The sequence below is a fragment of the Aethina tumida genome, chromosome 6 (assembly GCF_024364675.1).
Source record: "Aethina tumida isolate Nest 87 chromosome 6, icAetTumi1.1, whole genome shotgun sequence".
NCBI lineage: Eukaryota > Metazoa > Arthropoda > Insecta > Coleoptera > Nitidulidae > Aethina > Aethina tumida.
This window is the reverse complement of record NC_065440.1, coordinates 776,459-785,395: the sequence shown is the minus strand read 5'-3', so window position 1 is coordinate 785,395 and position 8,937 is coordinate 776,459.

Genomic DNA, 8,937 nt, shown 5'->3' with positions numbered 1-8,937 from the left:
CTATTTGGCAGTGCACATTACTCCGAATGGAAGGCCACATGTTTTTAAGAAGCTTGCAACAACTAGATTAATAATTAATAAAAAATGTAACGTAACAACATCAAATTATCGAGTGCTTGACCAACGTTGTATCTTATTTAAAATATGTCAATATCACTTTTGGGTCAGTGTGAATATAGAAAATATTTGTTTCAACATAAAGAAAAGCAATCAATAATAGAACCACAATTATAAAATAAACAATGATAATAATATAACAAATAATAAATATTTATTTATGGTTAATTATTAAAATAATCTTATACAATAAGTTTATTCCGAGAGAAATACTATTATTATTAAATTATTTAAATATATATAATATATGTAGCTTAATTATTAGAAATAATTATACAATTATAGAATAAGCTTGTTAAAAAATTGACAAATCAATATATTTGTTGGAACATTATTGTAGATATCATATTATGCATTTTGTTTGGGCAATAAAATAAGAGTATAGATTTATTTTATATTTAGAAGTGTAGAAAATAATATTCAATGATAAAATTTCTTGTAAATGTTAATATTTTATATAATATTTATATATAATAATAAATACACATGGTGTTAGAAAAGAGATTGTACAAACAAACTATATATTTAAATATATGAATATTGTCCTGTTTAATTTGAACTTTTAATAATTATAGTTTAATTTTTTATCAACAATTCCACATGACAAATTAAGAATATTGCTTGTTCACGTTATGTATTTTGAATCGAATATTAATGTCTAAAACTTTTTTATAGTTACAGTTCTTATTGTTTAATTCGTATAAGAATTGTTGTCCTAATTCTAATATATTTATTCTAAAGGTATTTTACTCAATTATCATATTATATGTTGGTAATTAAGAATTATACACTATCATACGATAGTTTTTACCATATCGTATTCGTATTAAAAGTTAAATGTATAATTAAAATAAACAGATAAATTCAAAAATAAGAATATATTAATATTAAATGTCTATTTGAACAAAATATATTGTAAAATATATATAAATAACAACTTAAATGTACTATCGCGTTCATAAGTGGTCTGCCACTTCAATGACGTCAGGCCGTAAACGGTCACATTCTGTATTACCGTGCACAGCCGAGACGGCCGAGACGGCAGTGCACGGTAATACAGAATGTGACCGTTTACGGCCTGACGTCAATGAAGTGGCAGACCACTTATGAACGCGATAGTACATTTAAGATGTAACATAATACAAAATAATTCTATAAATAACAACTAAAATTAAACGAGATATATAAATACAAAATTATAAAATATAACTGCTATTGTATTAAAAAGGAAGAATCTTACATTTCAGTGAGGTTGTATGTTGGATTTACTAAATAAAATGTCCCATTAAGATATTTTGAATTAAAAAACTACAGTCTCATAAGCCATAGATGTTTTGAAAATAGTTTGGAATAAGTAATGTTGATTTTTCATTATTGGTTTTGTAATATTTTTTTATATTTTTTATTTTATATTGTTTATTTTTGTTCATCAAGATACATAAAATATATTGTAAATTAATTAATGTAATAAATAATTCAAATATACTATTTATTTAAAGGTTTAAATAACACCCAAAAATTCATAATACAGTAATATATATTAAAAATACAATAATATATACAGTTTAAACTTTTTATTTATTTATTTTTTGTCGTATGGTTAATTGTTAACCAATCATATTTTATCATATAAACAAATATAATAAATACGATACACAATAGTAGTTTTGATTAATCATTAGTACACAATCAAATATAAATAGAAATTAATCTCGATGTCACAGATGTATGTGTTAGGTTAGGTTAGGTTAGATTAGGTTAGGTTAGGTTAGGTTAAGCTAGGTTAGATTAGGTTAGAATTTGTTGTACAAACATGGTATAAAATGACCTAAGTTTGACCATTATTGTTGTTATTAAAGAATATTATGACTTCAAAACTATGTCATGTATTAGATCAACCATTTATTAATGCACGCCCAAAATGTGAAATAGATTGATTGCAAAGTTTTTGAGATTTGTTCCAAGTCGTCGACGGTGTTTGTATAGAGAATTTAACAAAGGAGACGCCGCTCTTAAAGTTTAAAATTTTATTTATTATAATCACGTGACATTCTATGAAGAAACATGTGTGTTAATAGTTATTAATTGAGAAAGATTTTTCATGTATATATAGTAAAACATTCATTATAATGCTAATAAGAATACTCAAAATAATTTTGTAAGGTTTAATGGTACAATCCATAAAATAAAGAATATGTTTCTATCCATAATTAAAAAGGTTAAACTGCTCCTATTTTCTGTTAAAAACAAAGAACATAATCCAAAATGTTCCACATTTTTGGATAATTTTAAAACAGGTAACAAATATCATTTTTTAATTTAATATATCCTGAATATACGATAATAATAGTCATATATTTTAATTTTATATACGTTTGTTGTTTCACATATATTTACAAGCCCGTGTGTAATTTTTAATATTATATTTTAATGTTCGAATTTAAAATGTAGAGATAAATAATTGCATAGTTTTTTAAAATGAATATAAATTTTGATTAATTTGATAGATTTGAAAATTGATAATATATGGATATAAATAAGATATTAACAAAATAACAGAAAAATTCATGAGATATTACCTACCTTAAAGACAAATTTACACAAGTTTGTAGATATTTCACAGTTTGTAGATATTTCACAGTTTGTAGATAATGTTTTAAAAGTATTCAAGTTCAATATTTCTTTATTAAAAGTCTTATTATTATTTAAAAAACTTCAAAAACCGTGTCATCAATTTAACGAAGATTCTTCCTTTGTTGACATAAACAATACTTAATTTTTATTATGTACTCGAAGATGACTATAAGTCCTGTAACAAATGTAAAATCACATACATACAAATAAATTAATGAATGTAATTAAATTATAAAATTATCATATCTACTTTAGAAATTAATTTTAGGTTACCTATATTAATAACTCTGTACCTACTCCAAAACAGATTTACATCTACTTCGCATGTTACAAAATACCTACTCATTTCCACCAGAGTTACCAAGATAAATTTGTATATTCTACGGTTTGCTATACTGGAGACGCAGTTTTTAATCGACAGCCCCGGTACAAATCCCTCGAGCCGCTGTACGCCCGAAGGCATGGCGCGGTGTCATATCATTGCAATAAAGTATCATCCGATTAAATGCGAAGGGTACCCGTACGCGCCCGAAGTTCTCGTGTTCCCACTCAAAATTTTCGCGCGTAACGTAGGACGGCTCGTTATTTAGGGTGTATTAAACATGTGGAATTTTTAATAATCAAATATAAATAGAAATTAATTTCAACGGTATATATGTAAGGGATTGTAAGCACTACTTTGAATAATCATCTGTTTGACAATAGTTGTCAATGAATAATGTAACAGTTGTATGTATTGGGTTATTAATCTGGGATAGATTTCTAAATGATAATTTATCACAGGGTTTAAATCTTTATATAACATTAACATTTTTAAGTCAAAACAGTTGGAAACATATTTGTAGTACATTAATGTTTATTATTTGCTTGATGTAGTTATATATAACGAACATGTTAATGAAGAATGTATATAAATTAAAACATGTTTGGGTGGGATTGAAAGTAAGTATTAATGTAATAATATTAGTTAAAATTTGTAAGCAACAAAAATTAATATGGTAATTAACAACTAACTGTTAATCAATCCTATTATTAGTAATTTAATTTAATAAACTAAATAAATCATAAGAAAATAAATCTAAAACTATTTGACTAAGATCACGTAATATCACCTTGGTGGATAATTTGAAATATAAAGATAATTTAACATTGAATAGTTCTTATTTAAATCATTTTACCTTATATAGGGATACAATTACCAATAATAATAATCTGAAGCATTTATTGTCATCTGCACAACAATTACAGCTTTGTAAAATAAAATATCGTATTGTAAAGGCTAAAATATGAATTATAATATATTATAACATATATTTAAATATACATATTATCTCTATTATATGGAGCTGAAATACTTATTCAAATTAGACATTTTACCAAATTTTTTTATATAATTAATTATCTTATTGATACAGATCTTGCCTCGTAATTATACACAAATTTACCTTTAAACATAATCCCGTACCAAATTTCAACAATATGTCTAATTGAATTCCCTCCAATTAAATGTCTTTTTTCACTGAATGAAGATAAATGGGGGAGAACCGGTGCTAAAATACATATTCAACTTAGATTTTTTCAACAATATATTTTGTTAATTTTAATTACTTAAGTTAGGTTAGGTTAGGTTAGGTTAGGTTAGATTAGGTTAGGGTAGAATTTGCTGTATAAACTTGGTAGAAAATAACCTAAGTTTGACCATTAATATCTTTGTTATTAAAGAATATTACGACTTCAAAACTATCTCATGTCAAAGATCAAACATTTATTAATCCACACCCAAAATGTGAAATAGATTATTTCCGAAGTTTTTGAGAATTGTTCCAAGTCGTCGACGGAGCTTGTATAGTGAATTTAACACAGGGAGACGCTGCTTTTAAAGTTTAAAATTTAATTGATTACAATCACGTTACATATGAAGAAACAGACATTGAGTTTTTCATGATAATAAAAATATTCAAAATAATTTTATATATTACTAACCTTTAACGATAAAAATCCATAAAATAAAGAATTATTTTTGAAATGTGTTTTTGTCCATATTTAAAAAGGTTAAACTGCTCCGATTTTCCGTTAAAAACAAAGAACATAATCTAAAAGGTTCACTTTTATGGATAATTTTAAAACAAGAAACAAATATCAGTTAACTTTTTAATTTAATATATCTTGAGTATACGATAATATTAGTCATATATTTTATTTTTATATACGTTTGTTGTGTTACATATATTTACAAGCATTACAATAATTGAACATAACAATTTTTTGTAACGAATATTAAAATTTTTAAAAATTTGAACATTGAAAATATATGGATATATATAACACATAAACAAAATAACAGGGAAAAATTCACGAGGTATTACTTACAATAATAAATAAAATTATTGAAAGTAATTGTGACTTAAAATTACTTGGTTACATTAATTATTAATATCATATTTGTTTTAAAATTTATTTATAAAATTTCACACTTTGTACATAATGTTTAAAAAGTATTGAAGTTCAATATTTTTTTATTAAAATTATTAAACAAATTTTTAGTCTGGAGTAGTTAATATTAAAATAACTTCATAAACCGTGTCATTAATTTATAAACGAAGATTCTTCCTATGTTGACATAAACAATACTTAATTTTACTCCAAAAAAGATTTATATCTGCTTCGCATATTACAAAATATCTACGCATTTCCACCATATTTATCAAGATTTGTATATTCTACGGTTTGCTATAATGAACACGCAGTTTTTGGTCGTCAGCTCCGGTCCAAATCCGTCGCGCCGCTGTTCGCAGAAAGCCATCGCGCGGCCGGCTTTCGTATGCCTTCGCATTTATTCGTCAAAAGTCGAGACTTAAGCGAATGATATGGACCCCCCGTGCGGCCATTCAGCAAACCGTATCCCTCTGAACTTGATATTTTTGTGAGACACGTTCGGCACCTTTGGACTTCGGAACTGCTTGGACCCACATGTTTATAATACATTAGTAGCGAAGTAAATAAGAGTTTTGTCTGTTTCTTATAGCGTTACCCAAACTTGAATATATGGAACAAGATGCGAATCTTCAACATTGTTGTTGATATATAATTTGAATTAATATATAATTCGTGATATTCACAGTCGTTGATAATTTTGTTGTTAAAAGCAGTTTCGTAGCGTAATCTATTAATCAGGCCTAGTTTCAGACTGTGGCGAATTGTTTGAATTGTTCTTAATAAAAACTATGTTTTAAGAAAGTAAAAACCATAAAACATTCGTAAATTTATACATAAATTATCTATTATACTTTACTAAAGATTAATTTACTTTAATGATAAAATGGTATATAAAGATTGTAATTATATTTTTATATCTTGAGTAAAATTTAAGTACATTATAATAATTATTTAATAAAACGCAGGATTAAAACTATGCCTTACATGATATTTAATTTAATAATAAAACTATCTTAGACCTAACTAGCATAACAAATGTAAATTTAAATATTTATTATAAGTTTGTACACAAATGTAGTATTCGGAATATTTTTATTACAAATACATCAATTAATATAAACAAAGTACAAATACTTTTAAAGTATTGGACAAATATGATAGCTAAGACTGCCAGTTGATACATTTGGATGTTCGATCAGTTTCGAGATACACGTATATGAACAAATTTTAATTGTTTCTTGTTTTTCACAATATTCTCCATGAAGATTGACACAATTTTTTATGTGAACCAATTTTCAAAGCACTTTGCCATCTTACCCCAACATGGTACTTTTAAAATAAGCGTTTAAAAGCTTGCTAAATCAAGGCCTATACGGAGAATATTCCATCAATAACATAAAATATTGTAAAATATTATAATTTTACCTTTATGTATTTCATTTCTATTATAATAAAAGTAAATTATTTCAACTTATAAAATGATTCTTTATTAAAACAGGCAAATAATTATATTTAATTATATTGTTTGGTTCAAATTAATTTAAAGTTTTTGTTTAATATTTAAATTAAATACAACATTTATTTTTAATCAACATGTTTTTTTAATATTAACATTTGAAATCAGTTCAATTAAACAAACTTAATAATTCAGTAAATAATTTGAAGTTCTTCAAATATAAAATAAAATTTCTCTTTTGGTTTTCATTAATCTAAACTAAATTGTTATTATGATTATTATTGAACGAGTCGTGCTGTGAAATTAATAAAATCTATACCAAATTTATTCTAAAAAGTACCAATGTTTAAGATTCATCAGTAATTTTATAATTGAATATTATTTTCCACACTTTAGATATAAAATAAATGTTTGTCCTTTTTTATAGTCCTAAAAACGCATAATATGATATCTGCAATAATGTTCCTACAAATATATTTAATCTATAATTATTCTGCAACTATATAATTATTTTTAATAGTTAGATTAAATATACATTTGTATTAAATAATTTAGAATTTAATGAATAATTTGTACGGTGAACAATATTAATATTAACAAAACGGATAGTTAAATTATTTTATTGTATAAGATTATTTTAATTATTATATAATATATTTTTACAATTAATTTAACCATAAATAAATATTGATTGTTTATTATATTATTAATTTCATAATTATATTGAAACAAAAATGTAATAACTAATACTAAAAACAGCATGAGCATCCACGGCAGTCACGTTTCGATTCGGAAACCGAACGTGGTGAACGAAAATGAGCACTCCAAAATCGTCTTAGACCCGAAAAATTAGGTTTGCTGAATGGCCACACTGGCTTGCTGTGAGTCTGTGGGAGTTGAAGGGAGAGTATTACAAACTGTTGAAAGTGTTCAAATGCGACAATAATAAATAAATGTATTCAGATGTATTGTAGCAGTAAACTCGCATTATTATTAAGAGTGGCGTCTCCCTTTGTTAAATTTACCTATACAAATGCCGTCGACGACTTGGAACAAAACACAAAAACTACGCAATCACTATATTACAAATTTTAGGTGTAGATTAATAAATGTTTGATCCTTGATATGACATAGTTTTGAAGTCATAATATTCTTTAATGTCATGTCAAAGCGTAGATATTTAACAAGACTGTACAGTGACAATTTTCTGATAAAAATATTGCAAGTTTTAGATTTGCTCCAAATTACCAAAATAAAAAAATTTTATATGTAAACCGAATAATCACAGAAATCTGTTAGTATAAATGATTGTGGCATAGGATGGGGGATATGTTAAGTTATTCATAGATGGCCTATTGACTGGACATATTCAGGAAAATTGTACATTTTTATACCATTTATTATAGCAATAAAATTTAGAAACCCTTTGTTTTATAATTGTGCTACTAATTTCAGAATTACAAACAAGCCACATGTAAGAAAGCCACTAACGTGAATCTGTACCGCCCGTGGAATTCAAAATTAATACACATTTTTTAAAAAAATTATAAAAGTTAATTGATTATTCATCATTAATCAAATTTATGTGATATATTTTTATCTCATTATTTAAATAGTTTTTGTCAAATTATTCAAATGGTACATTTTTTACCTAGAAATCTAAACAGAAAATTCTGCTTATTGTTCAATATAATAAATTAAAGTCAAAATACTTTTTATATACAATATTTTTGGGCTTATAATTACAGTAAACTAATGCGTAAACTTGGTAATTTGAATGGAGTTTATAAGAATGGAGCGCAGTGAAACAAATTATTTTAAAAATTATTATTCTATTAAATTATCATTTTTTTGTTCTCTTTTCCTGATGTAGGGCGCATCTAAACATTTTAAATTTCGCCGTCTTCTATTTAATAACCTAAGTTTATTTTTTGGTCCTGAATATACAATAAAATAGGACAGATCAGCTTCAATAATATTTAATTGACCTTGTATCTGAAAGTAATATTCGTGATTTTTCCTAAGTTCTATATTATTGTATTTCATTGCCAAATAGGGTATTTGTTTTCTTATAATCGCCTTTTCTAATGAACATTTAGTGTTGAAGGTCTTCCACAATTTCGTCCTCAGAAATAATTTCTGAAAATTTATTATAAAAATACACAATATACTTTAAAAAAATTTGATACCATCAGGTGAATTTTCTAAATATCAATGAAGAACATCTACAAAATAAACCAGCAGTCTTTACAATTTTATTGTATTCTTCAATTTTTTTATTTTCCCGTACTTCG